The 23191-nt window shown below is 44.8% G+C and overlaps 1 protein-coding gene across 4 annotated transcripts in view; it reads left to right on the top strand.

Moving 5' to 3' along the window:
- LOC100296695 (X antigen family member 5) overlaps window positions 1-23191 on the top strand; it is a 265171-nt gene that overhangs the window by 31078 nt on the left and 210902 nt on the right. For 2 of the 4 annotated variants that reach the window (XR_009493691.1, XR_009493693.1), the window contains exon 1: window positions 9496-9561. The exons of 1 other annotated variant lie outside the window; for it this stretch is intronic. The gene's annotated coding sequence lies outside the window, so the exon portion shown is untranslated. Of the gene's footprint in view, window positions 1-9495; window positions 9722-23191 lie in introns of those variants that run through there. One more of the 4 variants, XR_009493692.1, reaches the window with a different exon arrangement.

Genomic DNA, 23191 nt, shown 5'->3' with positions numbered 1-23191 from the left:
ATAAGTGGAAATTTCACTTCAGTTCAGTCACTCAGTTGTGTCCAACTCTTTGCAATCACATGGACTTTAGCACGCCAGGCTTCCCTGTCCAGCACCAACTCCCGGAGCTTGCTCAGATTTTTATGAATCGGGAGATCACATTTATGGGTTGGAAGACTTACTATTGTGTTAAGATGGCAGTACTCCCCTAATAGAGGCCTATCAAAATTCAAACTGCTCTTTTCCCCCAGAAATCAACAAACTGATCCTAGAATTGTAAGAATTAAAAGGGTCCTGGGAGAGCCAAAACAGTGTGGAGAAAGAACAAGTACTTACACTTCCCAATTTCAAAACCCACTTCAAACCTACGATAATCAAGACATCATGGTACTGACATAAGAATTGTATATAGACAGATAACGGAATAGAATGGAGAATCAAGAAACAAGCCCATATCTCTATGGTCAGTTGATTATTGTGAGGGGTGTAGAGCCATTCAGTGGCTAAGAATAATGTTTCAACAAATGGTTTTGGGATATCTGGATGTTCACATGCAAAAGAATCAGTTTTGACCTATACCTCACACTGTAGTTAACAATTAACTAAAAGTTGATGAAACACCTAAATATAAGAGCTAAAACTATAAAGCACTCAGAAGAAAACAGAGATGTAAATACTAATCTTGGATTAGGCAATGATTTCCTAGATATGATACAAAAAGCGCAAGCACCAAAGGAAACAAAAATAGGCAATTTGGAATCATCAAAACTAAAACTTTTATCCTTCAAGCGATACTATCAAGAATGTGAGACATCTAGGGCACCTACTGGATGCTGGCAGGGAGCCTTGAAACCCAGGTGGACCAGAGGAACACCAGAGCAACCCTGTATGATGTGGGGGTGGGGAGCGAGGGGGGAGTTGTGAAGGCTAGTTGGGGTTACTGTTCCTGAGGGTCAGCTAGGGGAGAAAAGTGTTTCCTACACCTGCAGAGGCACTGAAGGGGATCAGTGGGGATGGCGAGAGACCCTTGGGTTTTTGTTTTTTTAATTAATCTATTTTAATTGGAGGCTAATTACTTTACAATACTGTGGTGGATTTTGCCATCCATTCACATGAATCAGCCATGCGTTTACAGGTGTTCCCCATCCTGAGCCCCCCTCCCACCTCCCTCCCCGTCCCGTCCCTCAGGGTCATCCCAGTGAACCAGCCCTGAACACCCTGTCCCATGCATCAAACCTGGACTGGCGATCTATTTTCCATATGATAATACACATGTTTCGGTGTTATTCTCTCAAATTATCCCACCCTCACCTTCTACCACCAAGTCCAAAAGTCTGTTCTTTACATCTGTGCTTCTTTTGGACAGAAATGTTATGGACCTAACAGAAGCAGAAGATATTAAGAAGAGGTGGCTAGAATACAGAGAAGAACTATACATAAAAAGATCATAATGACCCAGATATCCACGATGGTGTGCTCACTCACCTAGAGTCAGACATCCTGGAATATGAAGTCAAGTGGGCCTTGGGAAGCATTACTATGAACAAAGCTAGTGGGATAGCTTTTGCACCAACTCGATGGACATGAGTTTGAGTGAGCTCCGGGAGTTGCTGATGGACAGGGAGCCCTGCCATGTTGCATTCCATGGGCTCACAAAGAGTGGGACATGACTTAGCGACTGAACTGACGTTGTTTATGGTAGCCTATAGCTAAGGAAATAACTTAAAAATAGTGGGAAAATCAGTAAATAATTTTAAATACTACATTAGAAAATACCCATTTAATGCAATAGAAAGCTCTACCATGAGGACTGTAGAATAAAATGGCATGAGACAGAAAAATATATTGGCAGATGTAAGTCTGTGTCAACATTAAACGTGAATAGATACAACAATACAATCAAAAGGCAGACACTGAGATACCGGTTTAAAAATCAAAACAAGATCCAACTCTATGTTCTCTACAGAAAACACAGTTTAGATTTTAAGATAATAAATTACTGTGTGTATGTTTGTGTGTGTTCAGTTGCCCAGTCGTACCCAACTCTTTGGGGTCCCATGGACTGTACCTGCCAGGAATCCTGTCCATGGAATTTTCCAGATGAGAATACTGGAGTGGGTTGCCATTTCCTACTACAGGGGATCTTTCAGTCCCAGGGATCCTACCTGAGTCTCCTGCATTAGCAGGTGGATTCTTTACAACTAGCACCAATGGGAAGCCTTATATGACCCAGCAATTCTACTCCTAGACCATTTTAACCAAGAGAAATGAAAACATGCTCACACAGTGGCCTGCACTGTAATATTCCACACATGTATTCCTAATAGCCACATGTAGAAACAGCCCAGTTATTCAACAACTGGTATACAGATGAAAAAAAACCAAAAGAATATACCTGTACAAAGGAATACTACATGGTAAAAAAAAAGAAAGAAAGAAACGACTAATGCATGTAAGAACAAGGATGTGTCTCAACTGTGCAAATGAGAGAAACCAGCCACAGAAGGCTACATATTATGATTTCATGTGAATTGATTTGTGGAAAAGGCACAACTATTCGCACAGAAATGTATCTGTGGTTGCCAGGGTACGGGAGTGGAAGAAGGAGTCTGAATGCAAACACGCCAAAGGAGCATTTTTGAATGATGGGCCGTTTTCTACATTTTTATTGTGGTAGCATTTATAACACGGTATACATTTGTGAAAACTCTACAAACTATAATGTTCAGTTCAATTCAGTTGCTCAGTCGTGTCCGACTCTTTGCGACCCCATGAAGCACAGCACGCCAGGCCACCCTGTCCATCACCAACTCCTGGAGTTCACTCAGACTCACGTCCATCGAGTCACTGATGCCAACCAGCCATCTCATCCTCTGTCATCCCCTTCTCCTCCTGCCCCCAATCCCTCCCAGCAGCAGAGTCTTTTCCAATGAGTCAACTCTTCGCATCAGGTGGCCAAAGTACTGGAGTTTCAGCTTTAGCAGCATTGCTTCCAAAGAAATCCCAGGTCTGATCTCCTTCAGAATGGACTGGTTGGATCTCCTTGCAGTCCAAGGGACTCTCAAGAGTCTTCTCCAACACCAGAGTTCAAAAGCTTCCATTCTTCGGCGCTCAGCCTTCTTCACAGTCCAACTCTCACATCCATACATGACCACAGGAAAAACCATAGCCTTGACTAGACGGACCTTTGTTGGCCAAGTAATGTCTTTGCTTTTGAAAATGCTATCTAGGTTGGTCATAACTTTCCTTCTAAGGAGTAAGCGTCTTTTAATTTCATGGCTGCAGTCACCATCTGCAGTGACTTTGGAACCCAAAAAAATAAAGTCTGACACTGTTCCCACTGTTTCCTCATCTATTTCCCATGAAGTGATGGGACCGAATGCCATGATCTTCGTTTTCTGAATGTTGAGTTTTAAGCCAACTTTTTCACTCTACACTTTCACTTTCATCAAGAGGCTTTTTAATTCCTCTTCACTTTCTGCCATAAGGGTGGTGTCATCTGCATCTCTGAGGTTATTGATATTTCTCCTGGCAATCTTGATTCCAGCTTGTGTTTCTTCCAGTCCAGCATTTCTCATGATGTACTCTGCATATAAGTTAAATAAGCAGGGTGACAATATACAGCCTGACGTACTCCTTTGTAAAGAAATTATACCTTAATACTTTTTTTTATGGAAAAGGAACATTTAAGTTTTAAACATTGATTACTGTATCCATCTAGACCATGAGCTCAAAAACATAAAACTCTTATTTTGGAATTCTTCCCAGACCTGGCCAACTTCTAGGATTCCCTATGACAGTTTCATACTCTTATGACAGAACACATAAACGTGTTCTTAACCACGTTTACAACTCCCTCTCCTTCACCTCAAGTCCAAATTCTTCCTGAGTTCTGTCCATTTTATTTCGTAAACGTCTAATGTGTCTCCTTTTACCCATGTCCATCACATCTGCTCTAGTCCAAGCCTCCCTCCATTTAATTGTCAACCCCTCTTCTCACTGGTCTCTTACATCCACTGAGTGTGTCTGTCTCCCTATTCCCGCCCTCTCCCTCCCTCTCTTACAGTTGCAGAGCTGTCTATGTGTTTCTAGATAAAGGCTACTCTCCTATACAAGGACTTGAAGGCATGGTCTAGCCCCTGTCTACCTTGCTAGCAACATCGAAAGTAGAGCTTCAGTTTCTTGTCCCTCTTATCAGACTTCCTTCACATCCGCCAATTTCCCAAACTTCTCCACTTAGATTGTCCCCACGTTCTGAAGCCATCCGGTTTGTAAACTCCTTCAAACTAGGCTTCAACAGTACGTGAACCGAGAACTTCCAGATATACAACTTAGGTTTCGAGGAGGCAGAGGAACCAAAGATCAAATAGCCAAGATTTGTTAGATCATGGGGAAAGCAAGGGAACTCCCACAAAACATCTACTTTTGCATCATTGATTACACTAAGACCTCTGACTTTGTGGATCAAACAAATGTAGAAAATTCTTAACCACAGCGGAGTACCAGACTACCTGACGTGTCTCCTGAGAAACCTGTATGCCGGTCAGGAAGCAAGTTAGAACCAAAGATGGAAGAGGTGACTGCTTTAAAAGTGGGAAAAAGTATGACAAGGCTGTATGTTATCTGGTAACAGTGGCCTCATAATATGAGACAAAGGAATTAACTTCCTTGGGACTTCCCAGGTGGCGCTAGAGGTGAAGAACCTGCCTGCCAATGCATGAGGGAGTCTGGTTCAGTCCCTGGGTTAGGAAGATCCCCTGCAGGAGGCCCTGGCACCCACTCCAGTATTCTTACCTGGAGAATCTCAGGGACAGAAGAGCCTATTGGGCTATGGTCCATAGGATCGTAAAGAGTCAGACACAATGGAAGTGACTTAGCATGCACACACATGAACTTAATAGATAGAAAGGTACTATTCAGCTTCATTACTTTTTGAGTGAACTTTGCTCCTCAATATTTTTAAAGAAATGTTCTCATTTTATGTAAGTATCAATTTTTTGGAGAACATTTTTCTGCTCTCCTTTTTTAAACGTCTTTATTGAAATAGAACTGATAAACAGCAAATTGTATATTTAATGTGTACAATTTGATGGGTTTGGACATATGCAAACAATGATACTAACATCACCACAATCAATGTAATAGACATACCCAACACCTCCTAAAATTTCCTTGTGTCCCTTTAGTTTTGTTTTATGTTAGACTTTGTGTGTGTGTGTGTGTGTGTGTGTGTGTGTGTATGAGTGTGTGTGTGTCTGTAGTGAGAACACAATATTAGGTTAACTCTCAACAAATGTTGGGGCTACCCACGTGTCTCCGTGGGAAAGTATTCACCTGACATGCAGGAGATGCAGGAAATGGGGGTTTGATCCCTGGATCGGCAAGATCCCCTGGAGGAGGGAATGGCAACCCATTCCAGTATTCTTGCCTGGAGAATGCCATGGACAGAGGAGCCTGGCAGACACGATTCAAGAGAATTGGCACACACTTGGCATGTATGCATAAATACTTATAAGGTGCCATTTCACTTCATCCTTACTAGGAACCTTGAAGAAAACCCTTTCACCCCTCAGGATTCTGAGACCAGATGCTCCTCTCAGAGACCATCTCCTTTTCCTTCCAACCCCACATGAACTGCCCTGGACTGCTGGTCTGGGTCTGAATTTTATCTGGATCCTGAACAGATTTTTCAGTTTGGTCCTCACACGGACTTTATGACAGACCCTGTGTGTGGGCAGGAGACAGGTGTCCTGCAGAATGCAGGAAGCAGGCAAGGTCTTGAGGGGATCTTCTGAGGGAGTGTGGGTGCTTGGTGAGAGGACACAAATGGGGTGAGGCCCTGTGAGTAGGGCTGGGGGAGGGATTAAAGAGGCCCCTGAAGGGGGAGGGGAGGCCTGGTGGAAGGGGAGGAGAGGGGTGGCAATTTGGGGAGAGAGAGGAATTATGGCTGCTGTTACCAGGAGAAGGACTCTGGAAAATGACAGAGGTGATTAGAGGAATGTAAGGGAGTTGTCATAGGCACAGTGAGAGGAAAACCTCTCCTATCTCCAGAATTCAGTAGGATAGAGTGGGTGCTGTGTTAGAGAGGACCAGTCCCTGGGGCTTCTTCTGTGGATCTGGCATTCACTCTGAATCTCCCATGGGGCAGGATACAGAGTTACCATGACCAGAGTTGACCAGGCTGGGGTTAGGGCCATTCTCAGGACCCAGACATGGGAAATCAATTTCAGAGCCCCTCAGCTCTAAGGCACACCACACCCCTGGAATGAACCTGCCTTCCTCAGGATGACATGCTGGTGACTGCAGGCTGCAGGAATTGCAAGACTGGGGGCCTCTCTCCCTTGGGGTTGACTGAACAGAGACTCAATGCAAATGCCCACGCAGTAGCCAAGAGGCAAAAATGTGGGGTCTCTGTGTCCCAGGGTTCAGACTGTAGGCTCTGGGGGAGGGGTGTGAAGCATCTGAGGTAAATGGGAGCTGTTAGCCAGAGTAGTGTCCACTTAGAGAAAACCATACAACAGAGGAGTTGTGAGTTCAAGTTGGATTTGGGGTCTCCTGGGGACTATAGCCCGGGACACAGCTCCTCTGTTAGCTCTGAGAACACTGCTCTGAGGAGGTAGCAGTGAAGACAATATGAGTTTTGCCTAGGAAATACATGAAGTCTAGCATGAATACTGGCAAAAGATTACTGTGAAACACAGAGATCAAACATTGCAAGTTAATAATTTCCATGCTTTTGTGTGTGGGGCAAGGATCTGGGGTCACTGAACCTTTTCCTGAGGAAGCTGTGTGACTAAATAAGGGCCAGTTTGTCCAAAGCACAGTGTGCCTCTTCCTGTTTGTCACCCAGAATTCCTTCAGATTGCAGTGTCATGCAGGAACCACAGAGGTTACAAGTTAACCCTGTAGAACTGGCTGTGAGCAATGCTGTTTCTCTTAGGGATCCTAATTCATCTGAAGCCACAGTTGGCATTTCTGAGCTGGAGTGCATCTGTGTCCTCAGGCGTGACCTATTAGAGCTGTTTTGGGTTGGTGTCCAGGATGAGCAGTCTGAACTGTTTGCACATCTCTGTTCCAGAGCATGAAATCTCAGAACTATTTCGGGGGCCTTTGTCTAGAGGGTTGGGCCTCTGAGCTGTTCCTGTATCTGCAATGAGAATAGTCTTAAGAGGAAGGCTGGATGGACCCCAGTCTCACAGGCTATAGAAGCAGGCCTGTGATGTCACATTTGCTATGATATCTACCATGCCTCTGCACAGAGATAAAAGCTTGGGGCCCCATCCTCAGAGAGGGTAATAATGTGCAGTGCACAGAAGCCCAAGTAATAATCCTCTTAAGAACAATACTTGCTGATATGACTACCACCCTTGATAGGGGCCCTGTGACAGAAACTGTGTACACACACTCCCTCAGTCCATCTGTCCAGCCCACAACAAGGAGGGCACCAGTAGCAGATGGGCACCCGAGGCCCAGGGCAGATGGAAGGTCTCAGCTCATGAGGAGGAGAGAGACTGCATGTAAACTTGGGCTCCTTGGAGGAGGCAGGGAAGAATCAGCACAACCCTGGCCAGGTAGTAGGGAGGGGGGCATTTGCACAGGGCCACAAGGACCCTATGACTGACTCACTGTCAGGATATGTCTCTGTGTCTCTCCATCACACACCCAGCTTCTTCTCTGATGTGTGGAATGTAATCTTCACATTCCCTGGGGATGTGGTGGGGGAAGGTACAGAGGTGAGCCTCCAAGCAGCTGGGGAGAAATCTCACATTCACCAGTTTGCATGAGGCTCCACCACAAATGCAGAGATCCCTGCCTCTCTTTCCTCCATTAAATCAGTCATTGGCAGTGAGATCAGCAGGAGGGCAGTCTGGGCAGGATAGGTTGTGAGGGACCCTGTGTACACCACCATGAGCCTCCTCAGGAATGGAGCATGTCCTTGTCTTGATGGGCAGGGGCCCCTGATGTGGATGAAGGGAGCATGATTAAGGCCCAGGCTATGGGTGACTGAGTCATTCCCTAGAGAGAGTCCCTGGGGAGGAGCTTCTTTTCTCTTATAGAGAAAATGTACTGTACATGATCCAGTAGCAGGGCTTGGGCTAACTAAGTGAGGACAGTTTAGTGCCAGAAGTAGTCTCTCCGTCCCTGTCTAATGCTCTATCTTTGTCTTTCTCCCTGCCATCTCTGTGCCTCTTATATCATCTCTCTTTGCCTTTGCAAGACTCAGTGTGGCCTCACTCACAGCAAGAGGGTCCTTGCCCTGTCTCTCCTGAGGGTATCATCAGTTGAAAAGAATGTTCACTGGGAGCAGGAGGAGGCATTCCCCTTGAGTATAGGGGATTCCAGGAAAGGCATGCTCAGCTGCAGAAGGGGTGGGGAAGAGTTTTTCTTCAAATCAACCAAGAGCTCCTCAACAATCATGTGCGATCTGGGCCTCAGAAAGAAGCCTGGGGACTTCTCTGACAAGAACCCTCCTATGGTTCAAGTCAAAATCCTCCCAGTGGCCAGAAGGCCCAAGGGACCTAGCCTTCATCACTTCTGTCACCCAATCTCCTCTCTCTCCCTCCATCATGCTGTGCCTGTCACATTGCCCTCCTCACTTTTTCCATACACACTACACAGGGTTCTACTCCCCAGCTTTTCCCCTGGCCTTACTTCTGTCTAGGATACTTTTCTCTCAGATAGGCATATCTCCTCTAGGCTTTTGCTCAAATGTCACAATCTTAGAACTTCCCTGACCACTCTTTCTAGATATCATCCCCTCTCTCTATTTCACAATCCCGATTTAATGTTAATCATGGCAGTTACAAACACCTGATACATTACTTGTATTTGGGGACCACATGATCCCAACAGAATGTAAGCTCCACGAGGAAAAGGTTGATTTTCTCTTTCCTAACACACAGAGTTGTGCTTGACTCATACTTTGGAGAGAATGAATGAATGATGGAATGAATACACAAATTTAAACTTGCTGAGAGAGGCATAGCTAGACAGGCTGAGGATCCTGCTAGGGAACATATTCAGGGATGACAAGATGGTGACAAAGCCATGGTCTTTCTCTCACCTACGTGGTGGCGTCCTTGGGTCCTCTCAGAGTTGACCCCTTTCCTAACACAATGGAAGGTCCTGTTGTCTCTTCCACCTATTACTCGCAGTCTGCGACAGAGGGCTTTCCCACGCCAGGTCTGGAGATCCCAGTCGGAAGCTTTATCTATCATGCCCCTTGGGGGACTGTGCCTGGCTTTCCCCCATGAGACCTATTCTGTACTGAACAGGAAAGCACCAACAAGCACAATGCCCCGCATAGATAAAATGCTTTCAGTGTTCTCTGTTAGACAATGATCCCCATAGAAATGTAATCTTCAGTTTATGAAGACTTTTTTCTGAGTCCAAAATTGCAGGAATCTGTGGGGTTTTCCCCCTAACCTTGCCCTTCTGACCTTTGTGGATCCTCCTGGAATGATCCACAGGCATCTACATCTGCTGTTCCCCAATCCCACCAGCAAGGGGCGCGTGAGATGAAACAGTTCTGTCCTGGGATGTACCACTGAGGAGTAGCGGAAAGACCACCCACTCTGAAAGGTACCATTGGGAGAGTGCGTGTGACAACAGAGAGAGGGTCCCCTTACACCGCGTCAGGCATGGACCACGGTTCCCTGCGGCGGCACTCATGGCGCCACTGGGTCCATCCCCATTCGCTCCTCTTCATCTTCCCACTGCTTTGGAATCCGAGTGGACACAGGTATTAAGCGGAAACTTTCTTCGTCTCTTTTTCAACTCCACCCCTTCGTTGGTGGGACGACTACGGAGCGAGAGACTGGCAGTCGGTTTGGGTGTGGAGTCAGGGAAGCGTTCTAGGGAGTGATTGGCCACCGCGTGATTGCAGGCACTGTACTCGCAGACCTGGAACTGAGGGCGAGAGGCGCCTGTATACACGTGCACCTGCGTTGGCGTGCGCGACTTTTCAGAACGTACAATTTTCCTCCGAGTTTTATTGCTTTTCCGAAAGGGGTCGAATAGCTTAGTGGCGAGGTTTGGCGCAGTCCCTGGCTTTGCATGGTGACGGCGTTTCATTCTTCTTTAGCTCTCGCTCAGTCTGGAACTTGGGGCAGTGCACGGTCATTCACACAAATGCATGCAATTCATGTCCAGGGAGAGGTCCCTGCGTTTGGTGTCTATCCCTGGAGAATAACCTGTATCTGGCAGCTTGGGATCGTGTATAGCTACGTGTGACAACACAGGTGCTGCTTGGGTACATTTGATCTCCATGAGCCTTTGGGTGGGGTTGTGAGTGATGGGATATTTAATCTGAGTGGATTTTGTGAACCATAGTACAAAGCCTCTAGGATATGTGCCTGTATACCGGGATGTGCATCTTTGGAGCTTGCTGGCTTTTCAGTCCCTGGGTGTGAGATCTCTGTGTAGGCGTCTGCACCCCAGAATGTGAGATCACTGAGCTTTGGATTCTGGGTCCGAAGTTGTGATGCCTCTGTGCTGCTTTAAGGATGGGTCAGTGTAAAGGTGTAAACTATCAGCTGCTTGTGAATCTATGCACAGGTTGCAAGTTTTTCTTTTGTCTGGAAACTTTATCTTAAGATTATATGATGTTCTTGGGTTATTAAAACTTCTGTCTTTCTGTTTAGGGGGTTTTGTGTTAGGTCGGTAAGTGTCCCAGTGGTTTGGGAGTCAGTCTCCATGATGTGAAGTATCTGTGCAGTTCTCCTTTGTTTCTGTCTGGAAGACTTTGGTCTGTTTGCAGGGTCTCTGTCACAGTGTGTATGGTTATGGTCTCTGTTGTGTTTGAGGGTCTGAGACTCGAGTTGTGTGCTCTCTGTGCAGAGATTCAGTGAGCTCTTTTTGGTGTCTCTGGGTATCTATCTGAGCTGTTTGGAGTCTTTGTGTTAGATATAAAACCTCTTATGTTCTCGGCTGTGGGGTCTCTGTCTAGGAACTGAGGATTTGGAAGCTGGCAGATATGATTCTGAAGCCTGGAACCTGACATGCAGACTGTGTTGTTCAGTGTATCACTTGTCTCCTGAAATCTCAGTTTGTATCATAATTAATACAATGTGGCCAGTGCCCATCTTGGAGGGTACCTGTGCATGTTAGCACTGGATGTAAAGGGCCTGGCTCCAGACGGTCCTTCAGCAAATGTTTTCTGAACACCTGCTGTAGACCTGAGCACTATTGGAGGAGTTTGGGACAGGACAAAGCCAACCAAGTCTCTCATTTCATAGACTTGGTGGTCAGTAAATAATCAAGGGTGGCAGGAGCTATGAAGAAAGATATTGCTAGATCAGGGGAAAAGGTGTCTGTAGGTGTGATGTTATTATTTTATTCAAGATAATGAAGGAAAGACTCCCTGAAAGATGGCAAGTAAGCAGAGATCTGGAGGAAGTAAGGGAGCAGGCTGTGGGGTTACCTAAGGGAAGAGCATTCCAGGCATAAGGAACAATAAATGCAACAGTCCTGGCATGGAAATCTACTTGGCGTGCTCCTGAATGTCAAGGAATCCTGTGATGTGCTGTGTTTGGCACATAGCTCTCATTGAAAGGGGCCTGGTGCTGCTATTTCTGTTTCTCCCCCAGTTTGTGGTCTTCTGCATTTCTTAGATGAAGGACTCAAGGCTCCAACATGTGCCCTGCACCTTTTCTCTTACCTATACTTGAAATTAAAGTGAAACCTTCTGGTCCATCATGAGAGACAGAGAGCTTCAGTGTACCAGCTACAGGGATGATAGCATCCACGCTGAATCTCAGCCAAGCAGCGGACATCAGTTATAATCATGGGATTATGAGGCATGGGAATCACGCCTCAAAACATTGCTCCTCTTGATGGAGGGCAGGGCTTAAGAAGGAGAAAGGAACTGAGGCAAAGGAGAGAGGCAGGAAGGGGAAGCTGGAGGACAATGAGAAAACAAGTGGTTTCATCACATTGCTTGGATTTGGCCCATTTCACCTTGATGAAATGATTGAACTAGGAAATGTGGAATCTGTAACCTATTTCTTTCCTGATATTGGTAAGTTTTGTCTTAAGTTATCTTTTTTTTTATTCTTGTGGGTGGAAACTTATGATTTCATATTGACCTTTTGAAAGAGCCAGCTTTGGGTTTTGTTGATTATCTATATATTTTTTCTAATATCTGTTCTGATCTCTATTTTCCTTATTTTGCTGACAGTCTCACTACCAAAGGGGTTTAATAAAGTCCCCGAGAGTTTCCCAAGTATAGTGAAATCTCACAGATTCTAGGGCACTGTTGTAGCCGCACTGAATGAGATTCACTGAGTGTAGATCATGGAATCTGCACTTTTTAAAAGAATTCCTCAGTTCTGATTGACATGGACAACTTTTCTAGGCACTACCAGAGCAGAGGCATGGTCTTATTTTGCCAACTGCCACGCTCTGTCTTCATTGAGAGCATGTGACAGGGGTTTCCTGCCTTCTCTGATGCCCAAACCCAAGACCTCCAGTCTAGGAGACTCACTGACATGCTGTCTGCTGTTCTGAGGAGGCTCTTGTTTGTAGACCATCGTTGCTACAAAACATCCTGATTCCAGTCTTGTCAAGCCTCCATTTGAAAGATTTCTGAAGAAATCGGATTTCCATTTAGTGTGCATTTCTATGATGTAAGATCAATTTTTGTTATGTGGTAGCTGTTATTCTACATATTTTGCTGTAGCCGTTGGATCTTACCCTTGACTGAATAAATAAATACACCCAGAGTTTTCCACAGTGTGTCTAGACCTGTGGCTCCCTTACTGCTGGGCGACACTGAACAGGTTATGTAGCTCCTCTGTGCCTCATTCCTCTTTTAACCACATGGAAACACTAGCTTCAATTAAATTTAACTACTTCATGGGGCAGTGTAGACCACTGACCGTGTTAAGACATGAGAAATTGTCAGGACAGTACGTGCCATGTGGTACGTTCCAAGTCAGTTCTAACTGTTGTCATTACTGTTGTTAATATTATTGCTGTTCCACATTTCCCTGGAGATTGTTCCAGAGACACAATGTCAAGACCACCTTTGACACACTGCATGGACCTTGCACTATCATTTCAGGCCTTTCAGGGCCTCAAGAATGGAGTGTATGAGGTATGAGGGGGGGTTTTTGTTTTTGTTTTTGTTTTTAGCACAGTGAGTATCCTGCTCTTCTTATGGGGATATTGTGAAGCTTAAAGGAAATATTTGGGTTTCATCATGTGCTCGTATGAAAAAGTTTAGTGAATATTCTATGTGAAGTTAGGCGTCTAATGACCTCTTCATAGGATTTGCATCATGACGGGAAAGCAAGTTACCACTGGACAGTTATAGAACATGAGTATATAAATTTTAAAAAACATTGCCCAGGGAAATTAAAAGGCCAAGAAACCTTATCACATGGCCTTTTTTTGCCATTATTTTTATCAAGTCTAATTCTCAATCAAATTCTGAAGATCTGAATCTGATAAAGATATGAAAATGTTAGTAGTCAAATGATCATCAGTAACGCTTTATTTCTTGCGTAGTTTTCACATTTCCAGTTTTGTTGTTTCTTATTTCTTCCACTAATACTCATGATTGTTTAATCCAAGGGTGATGATATGGATATTTTCTGAGGTAAATCATGAGGAGATGTTCAGCTGTGTTTTGGGATGCAGAGTCTGAAGACAGGAGCACAGATCAGAGACGACACAGATCAGTTGGGATTGGGGAGGTAAAGGCATGGGGGCAGGGACAGGGGCATATGAGTAGAAGCAGAAACGGAAGTGAAGAGAGAGCTCACCCTTCTGGATCGTGCTTAGCTCTCCATATGTACACAATGTGCATATGTACTCCATATGTACTCAAATGTCTTTGAGTACTCATAGCAAAATTTAAGGTGAGCATTTTTAATGCTATCATCCCTTTCTGCAGTTGAGGAGCAGAGACGCACAGATGTTAATGGGTGAATGCATTTGCACAAAGTCACCTAGCTGGCAAGAGCTGAGTCAGATTGGTGCCCAGGCCAGAAAGAAACAGACAGGCGTGGTATCTGACTCCCAGTCTGGAATACAGTGCAGTGTCTAGTCTACTGTGGGTCAGAAGGCAGATCAACATGTCCATCCGCATGAAACACTATGATGGATCTGCATGTGGATTGAACACAGTTTCTCCTAAGTGCATGAAAGTCTGTGGGGTGTCATGTCAACATGCAAAAATCACAGAGAACAGTTCCTAGTCCATATCAAGCTCTAAACATGTATTTGCCGTGACAGACATTAGTGGAGCACCCTCATCATTCTGGAAAGTAGCATAACCATAGAAATAATGTAATGATAAACAGAACAACAAATACAATATCATGAAGACATTACCTCGCCCATCTCCTAATTTTCTTAAATGCTGATTTGACCTGAAAGGCAATAGACCACGTGTTAAATTTTTTTTCTCTTAAGTGTGACATTCTAGATAATTTCCAAATAACATTTTATTAGTATTTTAATTTGTTGTATCTTCATTGTTACATAGGCAGTTTTTCTATTATAATTGAAAGATGGACTTTCTGAAAACTCGTTCTCTTCAGGTATCTTGAGGTTTCAGCACAAAAAGTTGTGTTGGTATCCCTGCCAGGTGAAAACCCAATCGGCACACTGAAGTCAGAAGTATGATTTTTGGTACAGTAGGTAAGGGGCTGTAGGGGAGGAGAGAGGTCCTGATGGAAGGTTAGCTAAGCCTGCAAGTGTTGTGAAAAAGGTCACTGACTCTATAGGCCCAAACCAAACAACAAGTCACAGGTCCCTAGGAAGACACTGGTGTTCTATCCACATAAATGTCTGTGTTAGGACTTTCAGACCATTGCTCTTTTGGCTCCCATGATGCAGTGGGGCAGCTTGTGACACTTATAACACAGTCCTGCTTTGACTCAGGCTGTGGACGAGAGTCACAGCCTCCCCTGCAGCACCGCCCCTTTTGTGGGTGATCTGGAGCCCTTTTTGTGATGTCTGGGAGTCGACAGATTCTGACGGCAAACAAGGAAGAAAATACATACTGCAGGGCGTACATGCACCGTCCTTGATAGAGATGCAGCTGCAGCTTGTTACAGTAACCAGTTGGGGATGAGAAGATTTGATTTGGTGACTCAAAGAAGAAATGTGGAAGTGAACTCAATGCAAAGGGAGAAAACATATTAAGAGTGGCTAAGCAGCTACAACTCCCATTTTAGTAGCAGGCAGGGTGCTCCATTACTGTTGTGAGAAGGCTCCGTGCTCTGAGCTCTGGGAGGGAGTGATGAGTGTTCTAAGGACCCGCCATCAACCCTAAGCAGGGGACGCTGAGTGTGTAAAGAGATAAGTCTGAGCCTTTAGCACTGACAGACAGAGAAAGCTTAGCCCCGTTGAGAGTGGGGTTGTGGCACCTTAGGGAAACTCAAAGGTAAGGTGGTGGTGGTGGTTCATTTTCAATCGCTCAGTCGTGTCCGACTCTTTTCACGAGACCCCATGGACTGTAGCACCCCAGGCTCCTCTGTTCTCCACTATCTGCCATTGTTTGTTCAAATTCATGTCCGTTGAGTCAGTGATCTGATAGAGCCTAGATCTGATAGATAGAGTGCCTGATGAACTATGGAATGAGGTTCATGACATTGTACAGGAGATAGGGATCAAGACCATCCCCATGGAAAAGAAATGCAAAAAAGCAAAATGGCTGTCTGGGGAGGCCTTACAAATAGCTGTGAAAAGAAGAGAAGTGAAAAGCAAAGGAGAAAAGGAAAGATATAAACATCTGAATGCAGAGTTCCAAAGAATAGCAAGAAGAGATAAGAAAGCCTTCTTCAGTGATCAATGCAAAGAAATAGAGGAAAACAACAGAATGGGAAAGACTAGAGATCTCTTCAAGAAAATCAGAGATACCAAGGGAACATTTCATGCAAAGATGGGCTCGATAAAGGACAGAAATGGTATGGACCTAACAGAAGCAGAAGATATTAAGAAGAAATGGAAAGAATACACAGATAAACTGTACAAAAAATATCTTCACGACCCAGATAATCACGATGGTGTGATCACTGACCTAGAGCCAGACATCCTGGAATGTGAAGTCAAATGGGCCTTAGAAAGCATCACTATGAACAAAGCTAGTGTAGGTGATGGAATTCCAGTTGAGCTATTTCAAATCCTGAAAGATGATGCTGTGAAAGTGCTGCACTCAATATACCAGCAAATTTGGAAAACTCAGCAGTGGCCAACAGGACTGGAAAAGGTCAGTTTTCATTCCAATGCCAAAGAAAGGCAATGCCAAAGAATGCTCAAACTGCCGCACAATTGCACTCATCCCACACGGTAGTAAAGTAACGCTCAAAATTCTCCAAGCCAGGCTTCAGCAATACATGAACCGTGAACTTCCTGATGTTCAAGCTGATTTTAGAAAAGGCAGAGGAACCAGAGATCAAATTGCCAACATCTGCTGGATCATCAAAAAAGCAAGAGAGTTCCAGAAAAACATCTATTTCTGCTTTTTTGACTACGCCAAAGCCTTTGACTGTGTGGATCACAATAAACTGTGGAAAATTCTGAAAGAGATGGGAATACCAGACCACCTGATCTGCCTCTTGAGAAATTTGTATGCAGGTCAGGAAGCAACAGTTAGAACTGGACATGGAAGAACAGACTGGTTCCAAATAGGAAAAGGAGTACATCAAGGCTGTATATTGTCACCCTACTTATTTAACTTATATGTAGAGTACATCATGAGAAACACTGGGCTGCAAGAAACACAAGCTGGAATCAAGATTGCCGGGAGAATTATCGATAACCTCAGATATGCAGATGACACCACCCTTATGGCAGAAAGTGAAGAGGAACTAAAAAGCCTCTTGATGAAAGTGAAAGTGGAGAGTGAAAAAGTTGGCTTAAAGCTCAACATTCAGAAAACTAAGATCATGGCATTTGGTCCCATGACTTCATGGGAAATAGATGGGGAAACAGTGGAAACAGTGTCAGACTTTATTTTTCTGGGCTCCAAAATCACTGCAGATGGTGACTGCAGCCATGAAATTAAAAGACGCTTACTCCTTGGAAGGAAAGTTATGACCAACCTAGATAGCATATTGAAAAGCAGAGACATTACTTTGCCAACAAAGGTTCGTCTAATCAAGGCTATGGTTTTTCCTGTGGTCATGTATGGATGTGAGAGTTGGACTGTGAATAAGGCTGAGCTCCGAAGAATTGATGCTTTTGAACTGTGGTGTTGGAGAGGACTCTTGAGAGTCCCTTGGACTGCAAGAAGATCCAACCAGTCCATTCTGAAGGAGATCAGCCCTGAGATTTCTTTGGAAGGAATGATTCTAAGGCTGAAACTCTAGTACTTTGGCCACCTCATGTGAAGAGTTGACTCATTGGAAAAGAGTCTGCTGCTGGGAGGGATTGGGGGCAGGAGGAGAAGGGGATGACAGAGGATGAGATGGCTGGATGGCATCACTGACTCGATGGACATGAGTCTGAGTGAACTCTGGGAGTTGGTGATGGACAGGGATGCCTGGTGTGCTGCGATTCATGGGTTCCAAAGAGTCGGACTCGACTGAGCGACTGAACTGAACTGAGTCGGTGATGCTATCTAACCATCTCATCCTCTACTTCCCCCTTGTTTTACTCAACAGGCATTACAAGATTCTCGAAAAGCTCTATCAGCTCTTAAGCCTGAACAAATACAAATTAAAAAGGTGGTTTTACAAAACAGATTGGCCTTAGATATTCTGACAGCTGCACAAGGAGGAACTTGTGCCATTATTCACACCCAGTGCTGTACATATATACCTGATATGAGCACTGCTGCTGCTAAGCCACTTCAGTCGTGTCTGACTCTGTGCGACCCCATAGACGGCAGCCTAGCAGGCTCCCCGGTCCCTTGGATGGAGAATCCCAGGGCAAGACCACTGGAGTGGGTTGCCATTTCCTTCTCCAGTTCAGGAAAGTGAAAAGTGAAAGTGAAGTCGCTCAGTCGTGTCCGACTCTTCGAGACCTCATGGACTGCAGCCTACCAGGCTCCTCTGCCCATGGGATTTTCCAGGGAAGAGTACTGGAGTGGGGTGCCATTGCCTTCTCCGTGACATGAGCACTAATGTTACTCATTTTACTAAACACATGAACAAGATGATTCAGGCTATGGATGCTCCTGAAGCCTCAATTGCCTCACTTTGGGACACGTTAACTAGTTCCCCATGGTGGAAAACTATCTTGATTACAATAATTCTGATTGTTCTGTTTTTGCTGTGTGCTCCCTGCACCTGTAACTATGTAGCTGGATTTGTTTCTAGTCGCATGAAGGTTTTTAAGTTACAAATGTTTGCTCAGACTCCTGCGCCTGCTGCAGCTTCCTCCAGCTACGATTTGGGACCCCTGGATCAGAGACCCTCAATATGAGGGTTAGGACAATATGTTGCCTCACCAATTTTGGGACACTGCCCCTTATCAGCTCGGAAGCAGTTATGGAATGAAAATGATGCCCCTTTCCCTAGGCAACATAATTCTCCTAAAGGAAAAGAGGGGAATGAGAGCGTAACAGGCAGGAAGGCCAGGGGTCTCCAAACAGAGGAAATAGGCTGCAAGTGTCGGACACTTTTCTCTCTCTCTCTTAAGCGGCAGGAGGAAACAAACTAGTGTTATATTTTTTCCCCTTCTCTATACAAATATAAAAAGAGATTTCTCTTAAAATTTTGAGTTGCCATAATGACACCTGCTTCCACCTGAACTTAAGTTTTCTCAAACCTTGGGCTAGCCAATGCATTTTTCTTATGGAAATGCTTGTCTTAAGCTATGTTAATGTTTTATGCATTTACCCTAGACTCTGTCTTTAAGGCGGTTCTGCCTAAAGGCTCAGAACCCACTTGACAAACCAGTATGTTAAACTCATACCTTGTTCTCCTAATCTACGTTAATGAAACTATATACTTGTATGGAAATCTGCCTTTCTTCAAGATTCAAGTCAATCGTTTTATGGCCCAGGATGACTCACCTGGCGCCAATGTTATCTCAAAATGCATGTTGTGGGTGAGGGGCCTGGTGCCATTCTCTGAGTTTTGAGACATTGCCTTTCTTTAATTAGCAGACTGCTAGTCGCTATATAACATCCAGCTAAAGACTAGCAGGGGGCACTCTTTCTGCCCCCTCTATGTCAGAAGCTTTCTCTATCTCTTTTATACTTTAGTGAAACTTTATTACACAAAAGCTCTGAGCGATCAAGGCTTGTCTCTGGCCCCGGAATGAAGTCTTCTCCTCCAGAGGCCAAGAATCCCACCGTCTTCCATGGTTCAGCAACAACCTTTCACTGGGAAGGATTGAAGGCAAATGGAGAAGGGGAAAGTAGAGGATGAGATGGTTAGATAGCATCACCAACTCAACGGACATGAATTTGAACAAACTATGGCAGATAGTGGAGGACAGAGGAGCCTGGGGTGCTACAGTCCACGGGGTCTCGTGAAAAGAGTTGGACACGACTGAGTGATTGAAAACGACCTTGAGAATCTATCGGACAGCAAGGATATCAAAACAGCCAATCCCAAAGGAAACCAACTGAATATTCACTGGCAAGGCCTATGTGGAAGCTGAAGCTCCAATACTTTGGCCACCTGATGGGGTCGCACAGAGTCAGACACAACTGAAGCGACTTAGCAGCAGCAGCAGCAGACATTAGACGTCCTTTTTCAGGAGGTAGCCATATAACCTCATATCATCCCATATTTGATAAACGTCAGGTAAAACGCCACTAGATCTAGACCTATTTACCTTATGTGTAGCGAAATAGTCATTAAACCAAGACAATGTATAATCAAAATTAAAAGCCACGTTATGTCCATAGTGAAAGTACAAAGTGTCGCACCAGTCCATCTTAGGGTTGTTAGATGTCATCAGATTAAGAAGAGGCATCACATGCGATTGTTGTCGAAGGTATTCACAGACTTGGAGATAGTCTTTTCCTTGAAATGGAGATGTACACCATAGGAAGCCTTCCACTGATGAAGAAGGGAGCACTCTGCAGACCCAGCAGTTACACTGATTGTGGAATGCAGCATAGGAGTGAGCCCAGGACAGGAAGGCATTGTCTTGAGGATCAAACGGCAAACTCAGGATTTTTGGAGTCAGCAGATGTAGGCTCACACTGATTATCATGTCCATCTGAAGAGTACAAAGTCAGAGCATAGAAAGTAAAGACATAAAATGACGTGACTTAGTTCTGGTCAGGGTGCCACCTCTTAAACTCGAGTGTGATGCACCCATGAATCAATTCCTGGCACTTTGACAGCTGTGGGAGAAGAAAGAATAACCTGGTAAGGGCCTTCCCAGAGGGGTTCGAGGGATTGGCCCCCAGATCCCAGTGTTTTTATCAGGACCTCAGTTCCTGGCTGAAATAGAGGCTTGCTTGACTCAGAAGCTGAGTCAGGAGTCACCTTCTGGAGTTCCATTAATGCCTGTTGAAAAGCTGAGAGCTGAGTTACATAATTAGTTAATTCTAAGGGTTCAGGGTCTATAACAAGGTCTGTGCATAGGAAAGGCCTTCCATAAATACATTGAAAGGGGGAAAGCCCCTCCTTTTGGGGGGCAGTCCCAGCCCTCATTAAAGCTATGGGTAGAACTTTAATCCAACTGTCCTGTGTCTCTTGAGTTAATGTGCACAGATGTCTTTTGATAATGTCGTTAGCTGTTTCAACCTTTCCTGAGGGTTGGGGTCTCCAGGAACAGTGTAAGTGATATTCTATTCCTCGAGCGTCAGACATCCCCTGAGTTAGAGCCGCTTTAAAGGTGGAGCCATTGTCACTCTGAAGCCTCTGTGGCAGCCCAAACCTGGGGATAATTTCATGGATTAAAATTCTTATAACCTCCTTAGCCTGTTCACTACGACAGGGAAAAGCCTCAATCCAGACAGTAGAAGTATCCACCCAAACTTGTGAGCAAGAATATCCATTAGCTTGTGGCATATGAGTAAAATCAATTTCCCAGTCATCTCTAGGATATTTTCGATTTTGTTGTAATCCAGATTTTGCTAGCTTTCCAGTCTTTGGGTTATTTTTCTGAAAAACTTAACATCTTTTGATAATGTCCTTTAAATTTTTCATTACATTTCTGCCTTCAAACAAATGAGAAGCCATCTGGTAAGTACTCTCTTGAGAAACCTATATGCAGGTCAGGAAGCAACAGTTAGAACTGGACATGGAACAAAAGACTGGTTCCAAATAGGAAAAGGAGTACGTCAAGCCTGTATATTGTCACCCTGCTTATTTAACTTATATGCAGAGTACATCATGAGAAATGCTGTGCTGGAGGAAGCACAAGCTGGAATCAAGATTGCTGGGAGAAATATCAATAACCTCAGATATGCAGATGACACCACCCTTATGGCAGAAAGTGAAGAGGAACTAAAAAGCCTCTTGATGAAAGTGAAAGTGGAGAGTGAAAAAGTTGGCTTAAAGCTCAACATTCAGAAAACTAAGATCATGGCATTTGGTCCCATGACTTCATGGGAAATAGATGGGGAAACAGTGGAAACAGTGTCAGACTTTATTTTTCTGGGCTCCAAAATCACTGCAGATGGTGACTGCAGCCATGAAATTAAAAGACGCTTACTCCTTGGAAGGAAAGTTATGACCAACCTAGATAGCATATTGAAAAGCAGAGACATTACTTTGCCAACAAAGGTTCGTCTAATCAAGGCTATGGTTTTTCCTGTGGTCATGTATGGATGTGAGAGTTGGACTGTGAATAAGGCTGAGCTCCGAAGAATTGATGCTTTTGAACTGTGGTGTTGGAGAGGACTCTTGAGAGTCCCTTGGACTGCAAGAAGATCCAACCAGTCCATTCTGAAGGAGATCAGCCCTGAGATTTCTTTGGAAGGAATGATTCTAAGGCTGAAACTCTAGTACTTTGGCCACCTCATGTGAAGAGTTGACTCATTGGAAAAGAGTCTGCTGCTGGGAGGGATTGGGGGCAGGAGGAGAAGGGGATGACAGAGGATGAGATGGCTGGATGGCATCACTGACTCGATGGACATGAGTCTGAGTGAACTCTGGGAGTTGGTGATGGACAGGGATGCCTGGTGTGCTGCGATTCATGGGTTCCAAAGAGTCGGACTCGACTGAGCGACTGAACTGAACTGAGTCGGTGATGCTATCTAACCATCTCATCCTCTACTTCCCCCTTGTTTTACTCAACAGGCATTACAAGATTCTCGAAAAGCTCTATCAGCTCTTAAGCCTGAACAAATACAAATTAAAAAGGTGGTTTTACAAAACAGATTGGCCTTAGATATTCTGACAGCTGCACAAGGAGGAACTTGTGCCATTATTCACACCCAGTGCTGTACATATATACCTGATATGAGCACTGCTGCTGCTAAGCCACTTCAGTCGTGTCTGACTCTGTGCGACCCCATAGACGGCAGCCTAGCAGGCTCCCCGGTCCCTTGGATGGAGAATCCCAGGGCAAGACCACTGGAGTGGGTTGCCATTTCCTTCTCCAGTTCAGGAAAGTGAAAAGTGAAAGTGAAGTCGCTCAGTCGTGTCCGACTCTTCGAGACCTCATGGACTGCAGCCTACCAGGCTCCTCTGCCCATGGGATTTTCCAGGGAAGAGTACTGGAGTGGGGTGCCATTGCCTTCTCCGTGACATGAGCACTAATGTTACTCATTTTACTAAACACATGAACAAGATGATTCAGGCTATGGATGCTCCTGAAGCCTCAATTGCCTCACTTTGGGACACGTTAACTAGTTCCCCATGGTGGAAAACTATCTTGATTACAATAATTCTGATTGTTCTGTTTTTGCTGTGTGCTCCCTGCACCTGTAACTATGTAGCTGGATTTGTTTCTAGTCGCATGAAGGTTTTTAAGTTACAAATGTTTGCTCAGACTCCTGCGCCTGCTGCAGCTTCCTCCAGCTACGATTTGGGACCCCTGGATCAGAGACCCTCAATATGAGGGTTAGGACAATATGTTGCCTCACCAATTTTGGGACACTGCCCCTTATCAGCTCGGAAGCAGTTATGGAATGAAAATGATGCCCCTTTCCCTAGGCAACATAATTCTCCTAAAGGAAAAGAGGGGAATGAGAGCGTAACAGGCAGGAAGGCCAGGGGTCTCCAAACAGAGGAAATAGGCTGCAAGTGTCGGACACTTTTCTCTCTCTCTCTTAAGCGGCAGGAGGAAACAAACTAGTGTTATATTTTTTCCCCTTCTCTATACAAATATAAAAAGAGATTTCTCT

This window comes from Bos taurus, unplaced genomic scaffold, assembly GCF_002263795.3.
Source record: "Bos taurus isolate L1 Dominette 01449 registration number 42190680 breed Hereford unplaced genomic scaffold, ARS-UCD2.0 Leftover_ScbfJmS_1396, whole genome shotgun sequence".
In the NCBI taxonomy this organism is placed as follows: domain Eukaryota; kingdom Metazoa; phylum Chordata; class Mammalia; order Artiodactyla; family Bovidae; genus Bos; species Bos taurus.
This window is presented reverse-complemented; position numbering and strand designations above follow the sequence as displayed.